Source organism: Cryptomeria japonica, chromosome 7 (assembly GCF_030272615.1).
Source record: "Cryptomeria japonica chromosome 7, Sugi_1.0, whole genome shotgun sequence".
Taxonomy (NCBI): Eukaryota; Viridiplantae; Streptophyta; class Pinopsida; order Cupressales; family Cupressaceae; genus Cryptomeria; species Cryptomeria japonica.
This window is the reverse complement of record NC_081411.1, coordinates 711,439,342-711,462,756: the sequence shown is the minus strand read 5'-3', so window position 1 is coordinate 711,462,756 and position 23,415 is coordinate 711,439,342. Positions and strand designations below refer to the sequence as shown.

General features: G+C 39.2%; 1 protein-coding gene across 7 annotated transcripts in view; it reads left to right on the top strand.

Annotated features, from left to right (window-relative positions):
- The window catches only part of LOC131040226 (U11/U12 small nuclear ribonucleoprotein 59 kDa protein), a 147,544-nt gene that overhangs the window by 5,968 nt on the left and 118,161 nt on the right, over positions 1–23,415 (top strand). For 6 of the 7 annotated variants that reach the window (XM_059207736.1, XM_059207733.1, XM_059207732.1 and 3 more), the window contains one exon: positions 6,848–6,915. The exons of the other annotated variant lie outside the window; for it this stretch is intronic. The gene's annotated coding sequence lies outside the window, so the exon portion shown is untranslated. The remainder of the gene's footprint in view (positions 1–6,847; positions 6,916–23,415) is intronic. 7 annotated transcript variants of the gene reach the window in all.

The following is a 23,415-nucleotide window of genomic DNA, read 5'->3' as shown; positions in this document are numbered from 1 at the left end:
GTATCTCAGCTAATGTCCATATCACTGGAGTAGCCACAACCTTCCCGACTAATTTTTATTTTTCAGGCCAATTCCGCATTCTTACTTTTATATGCGTAGTGATTAGCCACGGCCGTCCCGACTCTAATTTTTATTTTTCAGACCAATTCCGCATTCTTACTTTTATATGCATAGTGATTCAGTTGATCACTGTTCTCTACAAGGTGCTAGAAAATCAGTAGTATTTAACAATCTAAATGAACCTCCTTTGTTTGTACACACTAAAAACTTTATATTTGTAAATGATAAGAGTCTTTCTGACACGCAACATGTCTATATACACATGTAAGTGTCTCCTCTGCTATGTGTTAGTGTGGTGTAATACAAATATTTCATTATTTTGTTTCACAGCTTCAAAGCAGTCCTTTTTTTCCAAATAAACAGTTGTCCAATACAAATCATTTCATGCATTTCAGTTTATTGGAAACAAATATAGAGGGAATTCACACATTAAAAACAATTATAATTCAACAAAATTAAATGCTGAAAAGAATAAAAAAGACACAGACAAAATCATAAAAAAAACACACCTTACAGCAATTCAGTTACGCTAAATGGGTGACAAATATAAAAAACCTGCTGCAAATGAACATGATTGATAATCTCCCTTCTGCTTGAATACATAGGGAAGACTGGCTCCAGACGACTGCAGTCTCTGACAAGAATATTATACAACTGTGTTCAAGTGATGTTTACTCAACAATAGTCTTGATACAGAGTTATTATACAATTATGCTTTTCTCAAATAGTCATGCTAGTTCTCAACCTTCAACAAAGTGTCAAAACTCTAAAGCCAATTATGTTATCAAAGGAAAGTCCTTCAAAAGAAATTAGAAAAGAAGTATTCATACATACAAAGTTTGAAACTGATAAGGGGGTATTTAGTAATCTCCATCTCCCTTCGCAACCAATCTCTTTCCTACCATGAAAAACATTTACATTGCACTCCAATTTAAATTATTTTCTTGATTCTCATATTTTTGTGTTGCAAAACTGTAGACTAGGAAAGTGAGGATATCTGCAGTCTGATCTTCTGTAGGAATGTACTGCAGTATTACTGATCCATCTTCAACATGCTGGCGGATGAAATGACAATGAAGCTCCACATGCTTTGTCCGCTCATGGAAGACTGGATTTTTGGCTAATTTTAGAACCCCTTGATTATCACAAAACAAGGGAGTAGGTCTTGGTTGAGACATTTGCATGTTTGCAAGCATCCTGCGTAGCCAAATTGCCTCACATGCTGCCTTAACAGTTCCCCGATACTCTGCTTCGGTCGAGGAAAGAGCTATTGCCTATTGCTTCTTGCTGGTCCATGTGACTGCACCTGTACCCAAGCTGAAAACATACCCAGAAGTTGACTTTCTGTCATCAACACAACCTGCCCAATCTGAGTCTGTAAAACCAACCAGCCTAGGATCTTTGCTTCTGCTGTACAAAATGCCAAAATCAGGAGTGCCCTTCACATATCTAAGCACACGCTTTGTTGCAACCCAATGTTCAACTTTTGGGGCTGACATGAAGCGAGAAATATAGCTCACAGCATAACTGATGTCAGGTCTAGTGGCGGTGAGATAGATGAGGCTGCCCACTAGTTGCCTGAATGAAGACTCATCCACTACAGGTGAATCTGATTTGGTTGATAATTTGAGCCCTATCTCCATAGGTGTAGATGCAAGTTTACAATCTTGCATTCGAAACTTATCTAGTAGGCTCTTGGCATACTTTGACTGAGAAATGAATGTGGCTATCAGTCTGCCAAACCTCCTCTACACCGAGACAATAATGGAGAAGTCCCAAATCTGTCATATCAAATGCTGACACAAATTCTGTTCGACCTGCATGATCAGATGTGCTGCATTGCCAGTAATGATGAGATCATCAACATAGACTACTAGAAATAGAATATCATCACTAGTATGATTGACATACAAATTGGGATCTGAAGGACTCCTCTGAAAGCCTTGATCAATCAAGTACTTATCAATTTTGATGTACCATGCACGAGGAGCCTATTTGAGGCCATAGAGTGCTTTGACTAGTCTACATACCTGGTGTTCCTTACCGGCAACCTTGAAACCTGGAGGCTGCGTCATGTAGACTTCTTCCTACAAATCACCATTGAGAAAGGCACTCTTGACGTCCATTTGATGGACTTTCCATCCAAATTGAGTTGAGAGAGCGAGGACAAGCCTAATGGTACTCATCTTGGCTGTGGGAGCAAATGTCTCTTCATAGTCGATGCCCTCCTTTTGTGAAAACCCTTTTGCCACCAATCGAGCCTTGTACTTATCAAGACTTCCATCAGCTTTATACTTGACTTTAAACACCCATTTGCAGCCAATGGGCTTCTTTCTTGGAGGAAGATCAGACAATACCCAAGTGTTGTTTTTCAGAAGGCTATGTTGCTCTGCTGCCATAGCCTTTTCCCATTCAAGTACACCTTTAGCCTCTATATATGTTTGAGGCTCATAAATACTGTGAATGCTAGCCATAAGAGCAAAATTAACTGTGTTGTTGGCTCTTACCTCTAATGGATCTACCCTCGATGAGCTCATCATCATGAAGATCACCAATGGTCTTGGCCCACCACTTAGGCCGGAGAGTAGAAGTACCAACATCTGCTACAGAATGAAGAGTGCCTGGAATATCTGGAGCAAGCTCCTCTGGATGTGGATCGAGAAGATCTTGAGGAAAGTCAGGGGGTGCAATGTCATGCCTGGGAGAACCCACAACTTCAGAGTCAACTAAATCCCTCCCATCAAGTGGAGCTAAGGGAAGACGAACACCCATACTTACAGCCTTTGGAGGGTGATCCTCAGTGCTCAAATCAGGAGAGGAAGGCTGAAAAGGCCCTCTTTCTTCATCAAATACTACATCTTGACTGAATATGAGGTGATTAGTGTCTATATCAACCAGCCGATATGCCTTGTGGTTGTCACTGTAGCCAATGAACATCAATTTCTGACTCTTTGGATCTAGTTTGGTGCGCGTGGCATCTGGAATCCAAACATAAGCTGTAGAGCCAAAAACTTTCAAATGACTGATTTTGGGCTTCTTGCCAGACCAAGCTTCCTCTGGAGTCATCTTCTTAATGACCTTTGTGGGAGATCGGTTCAAAAGGTAGACTGCAGTGAAGACCGCTTCCGCCCAAAAGTGTTTTGGAACATTTCTATGCTCCAACATAGACTGAGCCATCTCAGTGACTGTACGGTTCCTGCGCTCAACAACACCGTTCTGTTGTGGGGTGTAAGGTGTGGTAAGCTGATGCTTAATGCCATGTGATGCACAAAAGTTGGTGAACTCTGTAGAACAAAATTCCCCTACATTGTCGGACCGAAGAGTGACTATCTGACAGCTAGACTCTTTTTCCACTAAGGCCTTAAACATTTGAAACATGGTGAACACCTCTGATTTCTGCTTAAGAAAATAAACCCACATGCGTCTGCTGATATCATCAACAAATAATAGAAAATACCTGCATCCAGTGACTGAAGGAGTGTTCATGGGACCACAGATGTCTGCATGAACGAGTTGCAAGACCTTGGATGCTCTCCAAGCGTCTCCATCTGAAAACGGAGTCCTATGTTGCTTTCCAGCTTGACACGCTCCGCAAACTCCATGACTTTGAGTTTGAATCTTAGGTAATCCTACGACTAGATCCTCTCGAACCAATTGAGAGAGATAGTGGACATTGAGATGCCCATATCGCTGATGGCAAAGAGTGCTGATGGAAGTACTCCTAGCTGCCATGGTGAGCTCCTGAGAACCAGTAGAATCAACAAGTCTATAAAGACCATGATCCTCAATACCAACTGCAACTGTAGTGTGAGTCTCCCTGTCAACAATGCTGCACTTGTGCAACCCGAAGACGACATCCAGCTGTGGTGAATGCTGCATAATCTGACTGACTGACAGTAGATTGAGCTTCATACCAGGTACAAAGTATACATTGAGGAATATTAAATCCCTCCCAACAAATGAAATCTGACCGTTGCCCTTGCCGACAATAGAATACTCTTCACCTCCACCAAAGATCACTGAATCAGTGAAAGGCATGTACTCTGTAAACCAATCCCGACGATGTGTGAAATGTCGAGAGGCTCCAGAGTCAATGTACCAGGCTGATGATTGAACATCATCAGAGGAGGTTTGGGCCATGAACGCATAGAAGGCAGAGTCCTTTTGATCAGGATGCGTGGCAGAATTGGCTTTCTGCATGGACCCTCCTTGCTTGGATTGCTGGGATGCTATCAATTTCCAGCAATCTTTCACCAAATGGCCATATATATGACAGTAGGAACACTGTAAGCTCTTCTTTTTGGAAGACTGCTGAGGTTGACCTTGACCTTGTCCTTTTTGCTGGAAGGACGAAGCTTTACCCCTGTACTTATGTGAAGTTGAGGCTGTGAAAGCTTGTTGAGTGGATGAACTAGCGCTGCTTCCATTGATCCTGTTGGAGCAGCCTGTTGCAAAGATCAGGAAACTTCAAATCAACACTAGTAGAGGAGATATTGAGTGTATCAATGAAATGCTCGTAGGATCTGGGAAGGCTTTTCAGCGTGATCACTACCATATCCTCTTCCACCATGGTTCGGCCTATAGCTTCTAACTGATCATGGATGTCCTTGATCTTCGTAAGATGTGCCTGGATAGATGACTTCTCATCCATCATGATAGAAAACAACATATTCTTCAGAAAGAAAGCTCGGCTCTTGTCGGATGTTTCATGAAGATCCTTCAAAAGATCCCAGATCTCTTTTGCTGTTTTACTTGAAGGCACCTGTGGGAGTTGATCATTTGTGATGGAGAGTTTGATAAGCATGACAGCCTCTCGATTTTTCACATCATGTTTGTCTTGATCATCACCTGCTGTTGTAGGACGAGATTCCTTGCCCAAAACAAGCTGATCAAGGCAACGATACTCAAAGATGGTAAGCATACGCTGTTTCCAGGTGTTGTAGTTGCGGCCGTTGAACTTCTAACTGTGTTCCAACATGATGTTGGTTAATGATGCCATCACGAAAATCGAGGTTGATCGAGGTCAACTAAGTGAAAGCAAGAGACAGAAGAATCTGATTAAAAAAAAAAATCAGAATAGAAACCGTTAAACAAGGAACTAAATATAGGTGACTAAAATATAATTAAATATTCTAATAGAAAGAAGGAACAAAGATGAGCCTTGCACAAAGCAAAATGATGTCACAGCTTACTACAGACAATGCATAGTGGGAAGTTCGGCAAATGATGAGATTTGGAGATTTTCGAGGAACAAAAGTGAAAACAGAATTTGAAGATAAAGAGAATAGTAGGGTTATTGTTCTTGTACATGGTGGGGATCAATTAGAGAGCTTTTCTAATTTTAATAGGTTCTGTTTTTGAGTCCTGACAATTGGTTATACTCCAAAATTTAATACTAAATAGTATTTGTGAAACAAGTCAGAATTGGTCAATGGTGATGGTTCTAGTTGCTTAAATCTAATGTGAGTGCCCCTTAAAACTATTCTAGCAAATGTTATTGATAGATACAAAGCCTCCATTTCTGGATGGTTGTGTTGTCTCACAAAACAGGCAGAGCCTCAGATGTAAAAAAACTCAATGAAATAAGAGATACTATTATTTCATTGATTATTGTTTTTGATGCTATATTATTTCTAAGTAGTTTATTTTATAATTCAAAGAATAATATAGTATGGTTTTCTGCATATAAAATTATTTTTATGTGCATTATTTTTACTCAGCACACAAGTTTTTCATTTACATATTTACTGGGTATAAACTTTTGTAGTAAAAACTAAGATATATTAATACTAAAAGATGCTGCAATTTTTTGCTATCTTTCAGTTTTTTTATATATTTTATTTATTTTTAATATATTTTAACAATAATTAACTTTTCTTCTTTTCTTTTTCTTAACAAAAATTAGAACAAAATCAAACATATTTTTCAGCTTTTCATCTTTTACTTTATAGTGTAGTTGTTTACAACAACATTTAAGTTTGGAGTTAGGGTTCAATTTGCTTTATCGTTTAATTAGGTTTAGGGTTATGGTTTATTTTACTTTTTTCAATTACATTCTATGTTAGGTGTCAATTGTGTTCAACTTGGTTTAGTGTTAGGGGTTCAATTTGGTTTACTCTTAGTGTTAGGGTATAATTTTGTTTAGTACTACCATTCAATTGGGTTTAGTGTTACATGATTGGGATTCAATTTCATTGAATACTTGGGTTTAATTTGGTCTAAATTTGGTTATGTTTCGTGTAACTTGCTCAATTTGTTTTAGGATTAAAGTCAACTCGGTTTATGGATAGTGGTCAATTTGGTTTAATGTTGGGGTTAGGGTGAAATTTGTTTAGGATTTAGCTTCAATGTGGATAGGATAAGGGTTAAATTTTTAAGGTTTTGTATTAGTGTTCAATATGGTTTAATGTTTTCATTTAAATACCATAAACACATCCAAAGCTTCCCACTAAATTCGAATTTGGGTTCAGTTACAACAAACATACTCGCTTTCATTTGAAATCTAACAGTGTAATTTCTTCAAACATACTCGTGCCTTGCACTATAATTCGAACTCGAAGGAAAGAAACCTATTCATTTGAACTTCTTGCAAAAACCAGTTATCTGCACATTTTCCTCAATGATTATATTATTGCACATTTATTCCCTGTAAATTGGGATGTATATATTTTTCTTGAGTAGGGTTGGGGTTTAAACAAGTGTTTTCTAGGGCATTGGAAAATAAAAATTCTAATACCACAAGCATGGGTCTTTCTAATTATTGTTTTTGTTGCTTTGTTATTGACAGAGGTTCCCTTGGCATTTGATTCTTTTCACCAGTTTGATTAATTTACGAGATTTTGATAGATCATAACGGTATGTTAGTCTTCACATGGACTTTTTCATTGCAATTTTGAATGTTATTTAGTTATTTAAAAATTGATTTCTCAATAAATCTTGGGTAAGGTTATGGGTAGAAATATGGATTTCCAAAATTTAATATGTATATAATGTTTCTTTAGTGCTTTGTACTTAGTTACTTTTTAATAAGCTATATGTTCCCTTTGCCTTTGTAAATCTCTGTTAAAATGGACTGCGCTTCTTGAATCCCATCAACATGCTTTTGGTCCTTTGTAGAAATTATGAAATTTCTTTCTCTTTCATTATGAAGTGTGCTAGCTTGTTATGCCATGAAAGGCATGCTAGTAGAGTATCTACTTGTTTGGGTCTTCTGTTTAGTATTTTCTTTGGCCAAATTGAAATTCTGGGAGCACCAACATGAGACATCATGAACATCTTCACTTGGGAACTGTAAGGAGTGCTTGTGTATGGTAGCATTAAATAGTATGCTTGTTGAACTTAGGTTTTACCTTGGGACTTGTTGACGTGTATTTTGTACACTATCAAACACAGAATAAAATACCTAAAGGTACCTTATCCTCTCTTGAGTAAAGCCTCTGATTGCTGAAGATGTTGCGAAAAAGGATCAATCAGGATGACTCCAAGGTTCTTTGATGTAGGGTCTCTACGTGTGGATAAGCTCTCTGTGGTATGATGTGATTTGCTGGAATCACAAGGGGACTTACATTTGATGATTGAACGTCTGATCTGTTTTGAATATTGCTGGAACACAGGCTCTTACTAGTTTTGATTTGAAAAAAGGAAAAAAGATGAGGGCGAGGAAAGAATCTAATCCTAATACTAAGGAATGTAGGAGCAATGATTGATCTTTGATGAAATTCTAACTAAGTCTTGTTTTGACATCACAGGAACATCTCCACAAGGTTAGTGCGATCTTCGAAGGAAAGCTTTATGATGTTCAAATCATCACTGCAGGCATAGACACCATCTGGTTGATGCATATCAATGAAGAAGCGACAATTGAAGTTAAGCTTAAGCTGAATGATTCCAGTTGACTACACAAGGCAAGTCTGCAATCAACAAACTGCTAGTAGTATGGATATACGAATTCCACCATCAATCAAGCACATTTCTTCCACTCATCTAATAACATGAAATCAAATACGAGAAGTATAGAGACCATGCAAATTGTCGAATCGACCCATAAATTTCACCATTTCTTTAATGAAGTTACAAGTCTTTTACAACAACATCTTGGCAACAATCTTTGCCTTCTCTCTCTACTCTACTCTAATTGCTATTCTATCAACTAGCTAATCACCTTCTAACTACTCTCTATCTGTCTTCTAACTGCTTCCAACTATTCTCTAACTATTGCCTTTACAAAATGAAATGCCAAGGCTTATATAGTGCCCTCAATACAATTCGATGGCTTAGATCAATTCGAGATCAATGGCCAAGATTCAACAATGAAAACCCTAATTAGGGTTTGTTACAACCATTACATAACATTTAATGCTTGACCAATGATAAAATTGTATTGCTTGGACACATGTCCTCTCTAGAAAATTCCACCAATGGATAGCTGGGGTAGGTACATCGGAGTTTGTGCCACCTTCCATGAGTTAGGTACATTGAATCTGGAAATGCTGAGGTGGACCACACTGACTGGAGAAGTGATGACTAGGATGCCACCTCGTCTGACACTTGTAACTTGGTAAATATTCAACTTGATGTTGTTGAGAAGCTAGCTTTAATTAATTCATCTGGTACTATCTGCTTCTTCAACGAACCCTTGTTCTAACTTCTTGTGTCCTTGATGTGCAGGATGATTGATGTACCTCGCCTTGGAATGTTGGATTGGAAGAGGTCGCCCTTGTCGATGCTAGGCTGGATCGAAGAAGGTCGTCCTTGTCCTTGCTTGATCGTCCTTGATGAGAACCTGCCGACTTGTAGATCCTCTGGGCTTTGGAGTCGCCATCTTGATACCTACACAACATTTCAAAATTAGTAATATATCTTGAAATCTAAAAATTAAACTTTAAAAGGAAGATTCAAGATTTTAATTTAGGAAACTTCATGATAAATCTTGAGTTATCATTTCCTAATTTAGGATTTTCAAAGCAAAATTTAAATCTTCAAAAATGGTGCCAAGGTGATTACGCCATACCTTCACTTGGGAATTAATTCCAAAAAATGATGAAAAAATAGGAGAATTTTGCTAGGCAAAGTGTAGATCAAAGCTCTCCCTTGGATAAAATGCACCTCCTTTAGCTTGTAAAAGAACTCCACCTTCCTCTTCAAAAATCTGGAAATTCGCCTTCAAATACCTTCAACACATCTGGAATTTATCCTCCAATCTAGCAAGAAATACGCCTCTCCAATAGCCTTCAAGATGAATTTCGCCCTCCTAAGTCTCCACACTTAGTAGAAATTTGCTCCACTCCAGCTAGATTTCGCACTTCTTCTTTGCCCTTCCAAATCGCATTTGAAATGATGAGTGAATGATGGATTAAAATCGCTCAACACACCTCTCTTATATAGGCGCTCACCATTTCATTATCCATAGGCCGACTTGGTAAAATAGAACCAAAAATAAACAAAATTAATAAAAGGAGAAGGCCGACTTGCCCCAAAACATTAAAATGATACCTTAAGCGCTCCCATTTTGAATTTTAATTTAATAATTAATTTTAAATGCCTTTATAATTAAAAATTTCGATTTTCCAAGGCTTAAATTAATTATTAAATACCAACGCAACCTTATTAAATGCCAATTTAATTAAAATATTTCAAGGTTTTAGTGAATTTGGCATTTAATGCGATTTGTTTGAAGTAAGCGCTCAAGCTTGGGGAAAATAATGGATATCAATAACATCGCTCTGGTCCCTTGGAGAGGGATAGGAGCGCCCATGCATTTTAGACCTTGCATTTTGTGGTCTTTGCAACTTCATTCCTCCTTGAAGCATTTTTAAATATCATTCCAATCTTGTGCCTTGACCTGGATTCGTCCCAATTTGAGGAGGAAGGCTTGTTAATGTGTTTTTCGCCCTGGTCCCTTGGTGAGGGACAGGAGCGCCTTGGCAATTATGAGCTCTCCTATGCTTTGCTAACTTTCAAAATTATCTTCAATGGGCCGATTATGCCTCCCTTCATTCATCCCAAACATGAAACTTGCTTTACCTTTGCCAGAAATTTGTCTTGTGAGAAAATCGCTCTGGTCCCTTGGAGAGGGACAGGAGCGCCTACTACCATTTGGGCTGATTCTCTTCTTTGTGGCCTACTCAAGTTATATTCAACGGGCAAAACATACTTCCCTTGACCTCTTCAAATCGCGAAATCACTTAAATCTTGCAAGGATAATGCAAATTTGGAATTCAAGCTCCGGTCCTTCAGTGAGGGACAGGAGCGAATTTTGTCCTCTAGGCCAAATCTTTTCACTTTTCATCTCGAAATTCCTTTGCTAGGGAAGATATCACCTTACTTCATGCTATGAATAAAAGTTAATGTCCAAAAAAGGTCTAAAATTGTGCATATAAAGAAAATCGCTCTGGTCCCTTGGTGAGGGACAAGAGCGCTTTTACCTTTGTAGACAAAAACTCCATCATTTCATTGTCTTTGATCAAGTCTGGATGCTCTATCATGCTCATTTCGTCCTTCACCATGCCTTTGATGTTCCAATTTGACCAAACAAGGTCAGGAATGACTCAAATAAGCCTTTTCGCCCTAGACCCTTGGTGAGGGACAGGAGCGCTTTGCCTTGGTCCCTTGGAGAGGGACAGGAGCGAAATTCGCTCTGGATCCTCAGTGAAGGACAGGAGCGAAATTCGACTTTTTGAACTCTCTATCAGGATAATTTTTATGGAATATAACATTTAAGTATAAGAAAGAAGAAAGATCACTTATACTTTAAGTTATATTCCATATATACTTTCAGGATGTTTGAGAGTGGTTTCAGACCTCCAGGAGTTATATTGCAAAATCTAGTTTTTTGAGGTTTTTCAGTTTCCAGACTTAGTCAAATTTCAGGATTAGGACATTCCAGACTTGGCCAAATTACAGGATCAAGACTTTCAGACTTAGCCAAATTCCAGGATCAGGACATCACTCAAGCCGGACTTGCTATCCTATTGATCTCCCCGACAGCACTCAAAATGCAAAGGCTAACTAACAAAACCCTAAAAGACCAAAAAACAAACCCTAAAAAAAAAAGCAAGGGTCCCCATTTGCAATGGGGCGATGTGTGAAAACGTCACAACAGGACTATAGTTGACCTTGGTCTTTCTTGGACCTCTTAGTTTTTAGGCTATATATATGTTGGATGGAAGGGGGAATTGTGAGGCCAGAAGGGTTTGAAAATATGCTCCTCAGAGACATGTCCCTTGCCAAAAATAACCTTGTGCCCCATGGGGGGATTTTTTGGGATGTGGGGACAGGTAGGAAATGTCCCCAACTCACCCCCTTCTTTCAAAATTTTAAGAAACATCCTTGTTGTGAGGTAATCACACATCGCCCCATTGCAAATGAAGACCCCCACTTTTTGCTTTCTAGGGTTAGCTCTTTTAGTTTTGTTGTTGCTCGTTTTAGTGTCTCAGCCTTTGCATTGAAGGGATTGAGTTTCTCAAAGGTCATCAAGTCAGGTGGATCTCCTGAAGGTGGAGTGAAGGAGGTTAGATCAGTTGAGTGATTAGGTGTTATTTAGATCATTCGTAGGGTTTTTTGTGTACTATATAGTCACGCTTCAAGTTGCTAGATCAAACCTTGGTTGAATGCATAGTGTCCTAGGTCCCGTCCCTTACATCAAGGTCAGAGTGAACTCACCTTAAAAGTCTGGAATGTCATCCTGATCCTGAAATGGCCTAAAATTAGTCTGGAATGTCATCCTGATCCTGAAATGGCCTGAAATTTGACTAAGTCTGGAAATTTGAAGGATCCTCCAAAAACTAGATTTTGCATTATAACTCATGGAGGTTCGAAACCACTCTCAAACATCCTGACAATATTTATGGAATATAACTTAAAGTATAAGAATACTTAAATGTTATATTCCATATATGAATCCTAACGGAGAGACTAACTTGACAAACAACTTCATGTTTTTTTTTTTTTTTTGGAAGTCAAAACATTGACTTGTTGTGGCCGAGTCTTGGAGCTCGGTCTTGGTGAGTTTTGCCATAACTCGTCGAGTCTGAGACCTGAGTCAACAAAACTTTTTTTGTTTTTTGGAAGTCAAAACATTGACCTGTTGTGGCCAAGTCTTGGAGCTTGGTCTCGACGAGTTTTGCTATAACTCGTCGAGTCTGAGACCCGAGTCAACAAAACTTTTTTTGTTTTTTGGAAGTCAAAACATTGACCTGTTGTGGCCGAGTCTTGGAGCTTGGTCTCGACGAGTTTTGCCATAACTCGTCGAGTCTGAGACCCGAGTCAGCAAAACTCGCCGAGCTTGGCTCGACTCGCCAACTCGCCTAACTCGCGGCGAGTCTAGGAACTCCCATCTCGAGCTTAGAACCACCAAAAGAGAAGTGAAGATGAGAGGTCTTGAGACTATTAAAGACCATCACCTTAGTTTTCCCCATATTAACTGTTAGCTGTCTCACGTCACAAAAAGAGGCCAAACAATCTAACTGCCTCTGCAGACCCTTAGGAGAGGGGGCCAGGAGAACAATGTCATTAGCAAAAAGAAGGATAGAGATCAGAACCTGATGAAGATTTCACCCATCACCCTCCAACAAATGCTCGTGAAGGAAATCCTCCAGCTCATCAATGTAGATACCAAACAAGGTAGGGGACAAGGGGCAACCTTGTATAACACCGATGGTGTTGTTGATGAAGCTGGAAATCCTAGTAGGGGTTTTGAGCTTGCCCAATACCCTCTCATAAAGTCTCATAATAGCAATCAGGATTGTCTCAAAAATACCAATGTCACTCAGTCTCTAAAAAAGGGCCCACCTCGGGACAGTGTCAAGCTTTACGGAAGTCCACAAAGCAGCAATAAACCTTCGAGGCTTGATGACGAGACTCGAAGAGTCAAGATGTGGTCCACGGTCTCGTAGTCTTGCTTGAAGCCTGCTTGCCCCTTAGCTCGACTGTGATGATGATCAAGCTCTCTAGAGACGAGAATATTCAGGACTGTGGCATAAAGCTTGGAGAAGGTGTGGTCGACCATGATGGTCCTGTAATTGCTGGGGTCAGATGGAGGTCCTGCCTTATGGATCAGATGGATGATGTGGTGGGACCAAGAAGGGGGGAAACCCATGCAAACCACCTGATTAAACAGGTCAGAGAGGGAAGCACCCAAAATGATAGTGCCATGCTTGAAGAACTCAGCCTGAAAGCCTTCCTCGTCACCAACCCTACTAGTGTTCATGACTCTCACCGCTTCCCTGATGATGGTGCAAGTGAAGAGATGGCAGGTGGAAAGGGGGGCAGAATGGATGGGGAGCTGGCCGGGAATGTCATAGAGTGTGGAAATATGGGAGACCAACAGGTTATGATCCAACTCGAGGGGGAGGGGGGAGTGGCGGGGGAAGAGAGTGCGCCAGAAGGTCTTCAGATTGCGCAGACTCCTATACATAACGAGTATTTAGTTTAAATTAAATCTCCTGTCATGAAACCAAATGAAATGTGCTGAAAATTAAATGAGATTTGACCGCACACAATAAAGTTATCACTATTGTGAAATTAATCATAGTTTTGGAAATAAAATAAAAATTTAACGGCAACAATCAATAATAAAAAAGGTTCCGGATAACTGCCCACTTACCAATGCATCTGGCCTTGACAACCAGCCCCTGAGAGTGTTTTAGTTCAACCACTTGGTCTTAGTGAGATCCTTGTCAAGGTAAACCTTTGTAGACAGTGGGAAAAGCTTCCGTTTGGCCCTGAGAGCACACAAACGATCCGCAACAGACTGGAAGCAAAGAAAGAGGGTGGAGGCATGACCGATCCATGCCCTGTCCTAAATGATACCATTGATACCAAGGTAGTCACAAAGGAAAGAAGAGCCAACAATCGTAGGGTCTAAGGAGAGCGAAGGAGAGCACGCACCCTGAGGTTAAGCTCACGGGTTCGCCTTGTGCGTTCCTCGACGAGCTTGGATTGGATGATTTCTTCAATTCCAGCCAAAGGAGGGCCATTATTGCTACAAATTGTGGCCTAGGATTTTAACTGTTTCTCTGTTTTACTTTTGAGAGAATCTTGTAAAGTGATGAGTTCAGACTGTTTGGATTTTATTTCCAGAATGTTTGTATTTTTCATAGTGACCTATTCCATGTTGGTGTTTAGCTGGCTACAAAGTTCAATATTCTCAGTTGCTAGTGGCCAAACTTTGGTGGAGATATCGTGCAGCGAAGTCTCAAAGTCATGAACAAACTTCTTCAAAATTTGATTCTCATTCTCGAGTTTGGCCACCCGATCGAGCAAGTCTTGGACCACATTGTTGGAGGAAAGGTTTTGCTGGTAGGTTTGCATGGGAGTAATGCACGAGAGGGGGGGGGGGTTTCTGACGACTCCATGACAAGATAGGCGCAGGCACACAGAGGCCGTAGAAGCCGAGGTCGTGCAGAGTGCTTTAATTGAAAGAGAAAGTTTCAAACTTTTCTCTTCTTAATTTAACCAATTGGGATTTGCATGGAGATATTGGTGTTGCTTTTAGACCATGATTTTCTCTCATGATTTTAGAAACCATTGGTCATATACTTTTAGAGAGGATAAGATACTTTTGGGTATTTTATTTTGTGTTCGCATGTGCATAAAAAAAACATTAACACTTTTCTTTAGGATTTGTCAGCAGTGGCGACCCACTTGCAATAGCCTCTAAGTTTTCTTTTCTTGTAGTACTTTGATTTGCAACAACTTCTTCATTTATAATAGGCTTTTCAACTTTCACCCAACCATCTTTAGTTGTAGCATTCGCATCTATGATAGGTGGTTTATGACTTTCAAGGACATTTTCTTTCTTAGCCGATTTTTTGCTTCCCGCTATGTTGACATTTTCGAGTATACTTGTACTTTAGACTCATTGTCTTCCTTTGGTGAGTCAGATGAATTCTGAACCACATATATTGTGTTTGGTTGCTGTCGAGCATCGTTGGATTGATTTTGGGAAGCAAATGGTACTTCTTGGGCCACATTAGTGTTCTGAGTCGCGTTAGACTGGGGAGCACTCATTCGATTTCCAAGAAAGGTGGAAGCATTATGGATGGTAGTCTTTGTTGTATTAGCACTGTCTAGACTTCATATTAATGTCTCTTGAATTTCAGGTACTCTCATTAGTTCCATTAGAGAGAGACTTACTTTGACGACCTTAAACTATTCAAGCACATGAGCTCAATCTTTTCACTTCACTTTGAGTAGCAGCTTGATTTCTATTTTGACCTTGAGCGATAGCGGTGCTTGCTTGTCCTTGAGTGTTTCTCGTCTGAACTTGCAGAGAAGTGGTGCTTTGTCTATATTCAGGCGCATCTCTTGGATAACCTGGAGTATTATTCGCATTTGGGTTCGGCGGCGTCAAGAATTTGTTGGGAGGAATTGACATGGTCAACGGATCTTGTGCTCTATTATTGCTCTGGTAAACCTTTGGTTGATAGTTACCTGATGACTACTGATAAGTTTGAGCTTCTCTCGTTCCTTCCACTAGAACACTGTTGCCAAGTGGGGGAAATACATAATGTGATTCTTCAATTGGTCCATTGGCAGACAAAGGCGGGAACTAGGAACTTGGCAGTATCATAGGAGCGTTTGCCGATGCGGGTGGAAATCTACCATTTTGATTTGGCATTTCTTCGTCTATTATAGGAGGAAAGCGGAAATCCTCAATAATTAGAGCTTGATCATGTCTTACTGTGGGGACTATCTCATATCCCATTGTTGGAGGGTTCTCTATTGTTTAATTGTCGCGCGCCTTGTGTTATGCAATCTTGAATTCAGGACATTGTAGTTCAGACTGCTGGCTTGTGTTATGCAATCTACACCAATTTGATAGGGCTGCTTTGGCAAGGAAGACCTTGTCGGCTGGTTGATTTTCAGCTGCTGGTGGGTTGTCGCCTTCCATAGGAAAACAACTCCATTTTCTAGCAACTCTCATCCTTAATGGCAAGTAATCTATATATGTACATATCTGTAACATTAGATATAAAGCATATAAGTATAGGAGATAGATAGGAAGATTAGAAAGTAGTAGTCATACATCTTTCTCAAGAGTATGCCATGTATGGGATGAATAGATAAATACGATATGCATTTACTGTTTTAGTTCTATATCTCTTTCAATCTTTGCACCATTTTGTCCCACAAAGCTTCTCCACACAAATTCATCTAGATCCTCACCTAGAGTGTTGTCCTTTGGGATTCAACCTGGGCCTCAGATCACTATTTGATTTTAATTATTTAAATACATCTGCAACTACAGTTCACAGTTACAAAATACCTTTTTTGTTGGTTGGTAACTTTTAATTTAACAGATTGATTAAACACTAAGCAGAGGTAGTGGTGTTTCACCTTTATTGAAAGATGCCAACTAGGATTTTGACCCAATCTGAAGCTTTGGTTTTCAATTTTCAATCTTTGACCAGCAGAATAGAGTTTTGGTTTTTGGTGAATTTTGATGTTTTTTGAGTTTTTGCCAATGAGGAATGAAAATAGGATGGATGCATAAAAGAATATTTGACTGAAATAAAAATTCAGAATTCTGATTTTATTACCAGCAATTAACAAATTCAAAGAATTAGCTATTTCTAACATCCAAAACCAAAATTGGCCTACCAGGTGTCCCATGCTAGCCTGGATGAGCTTATTTTATTGCTGGAAGTGATGCACTGAACAATACTGAAGCCTCCAAATGCTATCAATTGTTTGAAACTTATTTATTTGCTTCACTAATAATTATCAAAAACAAATTAATGTATAAATGGCAGATCTGATGCAAGTTCTTCAAAGTTGCCTGGCAAGGTCCTTGGATTTGACTAAATTTCCCAATAAATTGCTGATTCCAATCAAATAATCCTTAAAACCCTAACTGAACCTATGATTTGCTGATTATTATTGCCAACAATAAATTCTGAAACAAATTTCAATTCTAAAACTCTTCTATTAATTTATTTTGATTTCCTAGGCAAGATTTGAATCGTATGACCTGCATTAATTAGCTCACAACTTGTTGGAAATGTATCATATTCTGCCCAGATCTGCTAATGTTGTCTCAGACCTGTTGTAAGTGCAATATTCCTCAGTATTCTGGCCCCTAATGGCGTGAAAGAGGATCCTTCAATGCTGCAAGTGTGTGGGTTTTCGTCCAAACACTATAAAAGATTGAGAGATTTTGTTCCCAACCTGAATTCCAATGGTGGCCCGTTGTTGCAGACCTCTCCAATGCTGAAAGTATAAAAAAATGAATCAAGGAAAAAGGCTTCAAACCTTAGGTCGTCACTTTTAGGGTTTCCATATTTTCAACTTATTATATTATTTTTAATAAAATCTTTCTTTCTTTAAAAATTGACCCCTTAGGCATTATACTTTATTATTATAATGTTTTCCCTTTTTATTACAACATTTTATGCCTCAAACACCTACGAAAAAGGGGGCCAACTTATTATAAATTATATTATTATAAAGTGATTATAATATCACTTTAATATAATTTATTTAAATCCATAACTTAGGAAATATTAAAATATTTCCTTATTTATTCATATCATAAAATGCAATTCGTGACTCAAATTTGAATTCCCTTTGAGGCACTATGGTCACTGATGCCACTTGAGTCTTGTAGGCTAACTGGCAGTTCCTCCAAAAATACAAACTTGCCCTAAAAAATAGGAACCTCACTCCAAATTTCAGAAACTGCTCAAAGGCTCCTTCTCTACTCCGTGGTCCCTCAAGTGGTCATCTAGTCAACTGCCAGTTCTCCCTAAAAAATAGGAGACCTCCCTAAAAAGTAGGAACTTGTTGATGGGTATTTTGTACACGACCAAACACAGAATAAAATACCCAGAAGTATCTTATCCTCTCTTGATTAAAGTCTCCGAATGCTGAATATATTGCAAAAAGGATCAATCGGAAGGACTTCAAGGTTCTGCTTTGTAGGATCTCTACTCGCGGATAAGCACTAGTGGTCGTTGTGTTTACTGTTTTTTCAAGGGGCCTTACGTACTTTCAAAGAAAGCTTGTTCGTGCAACTACCTTCCAAATGAGGAAACAGGATTCTCCTAATACTAACAGATTTTCAAAAAAGATGAAAAGATAAAGGTTTCGAGGAAGAGATACTTAAACTAATCCTAAGAGTGACTTAATGAGGACTGGTCTTGATAAGATTTTACCAATTTCAGTATCGCCAAAGGATTACAACTCCACTGGAATTGGTGCGATCTTCTAAGGGGATTCAACGATTTTCAAATCACCAAGGAGATAGATACTATCAGGGAGATACATATCAATACTTCTAATGATGATTGAACTCTTAACCAATCTTAATGTTTCCAGTTGACCACACAAGGCGTTCTTACAATCAGTAAGAAGCTAGTGGTTTGGAATGTGAGTCTTATCGAAGACCAGGCACAACATTTGTCCTTCAAACTTAAAATTTAAATGCTATCTCTACTAAGAGTGATTCAAGAAGATAAACAACCACGAAAGTAGCCACAAGGATTGCAACAAAACACCATAACTTCAATATTTCATTGATCTCATAGCCAAATAAACAACAATTGTTCAACTTTCTCTCTTCACTACTCAATTCTTTGCTACTAACAAAATTAAACTTGCTTCTCTCCAACTTTGTAACTTTTTTAACTCTTCTAATCCTTCAAAATGAAATGAGTGAGGGCTTATATAGCATCCTCAAATACAATGAACGACCTGGATCAAAAGACGATCGATGGCTGAGATTTTGACACCTAAACCCTAATTAGGGTTTGTTACAAAAAAGTCCCCATTTAGATAAACATTATTAATCCATAGCCAATAAAAATTGGCACAAATAACGAGGAGACATAGACCAATAGGAATTAAGCTGCCACATCATCTTATAACAACTTTTCATCTAGAACTTTGTTCCCCTTCCTATGCTCTTTTCTAGCATATTCAATGAATCTGGACGTGACCGCCTCAATCTCAGCAATGGGAATCTCAGGAAGATTCTTCATTTGTTCTTCCAAGTGAAGGACTTGATCAAAAGCTACGAGAAGGGTCGCCTCCCATCCATGCTCAAGCTCTTTTGTTTTCTCGATCAGGAACATAGTAGCATGCATTTGATTTCGCTGCTTCTTGGTGATTGTGTTCTCCTCTTTGCAAAAGATGATCTTGATCTTGTCTTCCAATTCTTGGATGTCCACATCCGTCTCGATCTCAATTCTTCTGCCAAGGATCGTACACAATACCTCAAATACCTTGTCTTGAATAGGGTGGATAGTTCCCTCAACTTGGCTGCACCTGGAAATGATATCTTCGAAAATAACTTCCTTTATCTGGAGCAAAGTTGACCACTACAGAAGACTATGGGCTTCTCCACTCATTATCTTCTCTTGTGCTAGAATTTGTCTTGGTGTCCTTCTTATCACTTGCAAGACCGGGATGACAACATCTCTAGTGTGAGCAAATGCATCCACATTTACCAATAGATTATGGATGATCTCAAGAACTTGGATAGCACGGTGGACCGTCTTCATCATCCTTGTTGCAAATTCCATGGCCACCTTGTAAGATTCATCAATCCAAGAACTCATGAGTTGGACCAAGCTCTTTACCCTTTCCGCCTCATTTATTGATTCAAGAGGAAGTGCATGCAGAGGAAATATTGTTGGATCCTGTCATCTCAAAGGTTGATTAAGATGGCTAAAATAATTCCTCCAAGCACTGACCTCCTTTTCTAGTTTCTTATTCTTTTCCATTTCTTCTTTGAGTTTGTCATTAAGTGCTTTCAGTGAATCAGTTGCTTCTTCCATGGCTTGCACAGTGGTAAGTGGACCAAGATCAAATTTTTCCAGATCGTATTCTTCTACTAGAATCTCATCCTCATACTTGTCCACCACTGGTGTAGCTATCTGCACTTTTCTGGATCCTGTCTCATTTCTAATTACCTTTGACATCTTTGTGGCCTTCTTCTTTTCCATTTCTTCATGAGAATTTCCTATGAGGCTTTCCAAGTCAAATACTTGTTCTTCCTCTTTGACCACAACTACCCTTGTCAACCTCTCTTTTAGCCAATCTGGAATGATAGATTTCCTTTCCCTCACTTGTATTTCTTTAGGCAGAGGTCTATCTTCCCTGAAAGGAGATGTTGCTTCATCATCATTCTTTTCTTCTTGTTGCTCATTAGCACCAACTTGGGGAGATTGACTCGATGAATGTTGAGGTGTCTGTCCTTTTCCTTGTTTATCATTCTGTACCATGGATTCCATAGACTCATAAATTTCATACACTATCTACCTCTGATCTTCTCCTTGACTTGCTTCCTTTTCATGCCTAGAAGATGTGCTTGGTGGGCGGTCAGGATTCATTTTCTGCTTCTTGGAAGGCTCTCTCTTCTTAGGTCCTTCTTTCCTCTTTGAACCTTTGGAATGAGAAGTATTCTCACTCACACTTGCCTCTCCTTCTTCTGGTCTTGTTTCCGAGGTGAATGTCATAGATACATTCTGCTCCTTCAACTTTTGATGCTGTACGTCCACCCATCTGCGAGTGCAAGATAAAACGGGAGCCATCAAAGCTCTTAAGTCTAAAACCTCGGGCTCATTCCAATCTACCTTCACTTCTTTATCTTCCTTCTCATAGGATGATTGGAGGTATCTACCACTGTCCTGGGCTTGATCGGCTACTCTATAAATTTTGCATTTTTTGATGAGATCCAAGGGTAACTTGGAATGCATCTTTCTTTTGACCTCTACATCATCCTGGACGTTCATCCAAAAGTCTTCCACTTGAAACTCATGTTTGTACTTCTTCCCGACTGTCTCTTCTATATGACCATGAGGATCGAAATTCTCCCTTAAGGCAAAGGATGTGAATGAATATAGAGATAGTTCCTTCTCTGCATCTTCCGCGGCCTGAGTGTTAGGACACACTTCAACTAAGTTCCCTAGTAGGATGGGTACAGGAATTTCATTTTCATGCCTGTGTCTTGATGCCTTTGCACAAGCTGCCAACTACCTAGTCACCTCAAGTAGTATTATCCTGTCTTTAGGATATCTCGGCAACATGTAGGGAGGTGAAGGACATCCATGAACTCTGATGTATGTGAATTTTGGAAACTGAATGAACCATGCACCATGCTTCTTCATGAGCTCCTGTGCATCCAGAGACAGTCGATTGTGAATCCCTCCTTGCAATGTCTTGGTGATATACATCGTGAAGGTGTCATTGACTAGCTTGTAGTCACTTCCTGGCGGATGATGCAGTTGAACATAAGAATCACAGACTCTTCTTTCTCCGTGTCCTCTTCCAACAACTCCTCTGTGAGGTAGTCCTGCATACTCAAAACCTCTGATCAAGGCATATATAACATATGAACTCATGTGAAATGACTTGGTAGGCTTTAGTCTTCTCAATTGCACGTCCAGGCTGTTGCTAATGATTCTAGCCCAATTGAGCATTCCCTTTCCTTGGACGATCAGTTGTATGAAGAAGAACATCCACTTGTTGAAGAAGAAAGCTTGAGAGGCACCCGTGACCCGATTGAGCAAGGTTATCAAATCCTTGAATTCTTCTTGGAAGTCGATTCTGTGCGGTGTATTGGGAATCTTGTTTAGGCGAGGTCTGCTCTTGAGTAGCCAATTCTTGTTAATGAAGTTCAAGCAGGAATCAGGATCATCCTCATAGATAGACCTAGCTCCTTCTAGACTTTTGTAGATCATGTCTCTATGTTCCGGGAGATGAAAGGCTTCACTTATAGCTTCCTCCGAAAGAGAGGCTAAGATAGTTCCATCCTCGGCTACGATCGTCCTTGAGTGTGAATCATAGTGCCGGGCACACTCGATCATCAACTCATGACACTTGACTACGGGAGGGAAACCTGCAGCCTTGATGATGCCACTCTCAATTATCTTCTTTGCAACAGGTGATGGCTTGCCGATGTAGGGCGCTTCTCGAAACTTTTTCACATTGAAGTTTCCTAGATTGGTGTCTCCGATATTGCTCCACTTGGACACGATCCTGGTCTCCAATTCGTCATTCCTCTGATCCTCCTTGATGAGAGCCTGTCGAGTAGTGGATCCTTCGCCCTTGGGGGTTGTCATTTGATACCTACACAAAAACTTAAAGTTAGGGTTTGAGCATAATATCTTAAGGTATAGGATTTAAGACCTTTCAAGGAAATAACTAAATATTAATTTGAAAATGATATGATAAATCCAAGAATTATGAATTTTCAAATTAATATTAATTATGAATGGAAATCAGATTGCACAAGACTTAGATTTTCAAAGGATTGCTATGGAAATCAAACTAAAATCTTGAACAAACTTTCAAAAATCTGATTATTCATACCTCTCCCTTGATTTTTAACTATCAACCTTTGAAAAATGAATGAAGGAAGAATGAGAATTTGCTGGACAAAGATGTTTGATCTGAATTTCTGGTCCTCTCTTTGAATGAATTAACCTTCAATCAGCCTTCAATCTGGAAATTATCCTCCAATCAGCTTCTCAATCAGAAATTTGCCTTCAACTAGTCTTCAAATATCTTCCAGAATCTGGAAATTATCCTCCAATCTGCTCAATTTCGCACCTCCAAATCTGCTCATCAAGTTCGCACAAGGGAAAATGAATGAATGATTTAAAATTGTCAAAACACACCTCCCTTATATTGGGCGCTCACCTTGCTTTGCCTCAAGGTCGACTTGGTAAAGGCTTTAATAAAATAAAATAAAACTCCTCCATAAGCATGGCCGACTTTTTTGCAAAGGCACAATAATGATTTTGAGCGCTCAAGCATGATTTTTTAATTTTTTAAATAAATTTCAAAGCTAAAGGTGGATTTTTATTTATTTTAAGGCTTAGGAAATTAATTTATTAAATTATAAGTGCCTTAATTTATGCGAATTTGCCTTAGTCTCCCAAATGAGTTTTTATTGGCAAATTTAATGAAAAACTATAAGATAGCTTAGCAAATGCTAAAGCTTGATCAAGGCTTGAGGAATTTTCATTCTCCTTAGGCATTAAAATGTTCAAAGTTGAGGTCTCTCCAAGGAGGCTTGCTTGAACTTTTATCTAGGCTTGTTTGCTTCATTAATCAACATCCTTACAACCTATATTTGCCATCTTTCATGTTCTTGCCATCATAATTTTGCAACTTGCCTTCAACTTAGCCTAAACAAGGTGAATAATAGGTGTTTTCAAGAATTTCGCCTTGGATCCTTTGGAAGGGTCAGGAGCGATTTTCTTGATTAGGCCTTGAATACCTCCTTTTCTTCACTCCAAAATCCTCCGGAAGGCGAGCTTACGCATGTTTTGGTCTAACAAAGCCTAGGATTTCAAATTTTAGCCTTTCACATGGGTACATTAGGTGCAAATGGGAATTTCGCTCTGG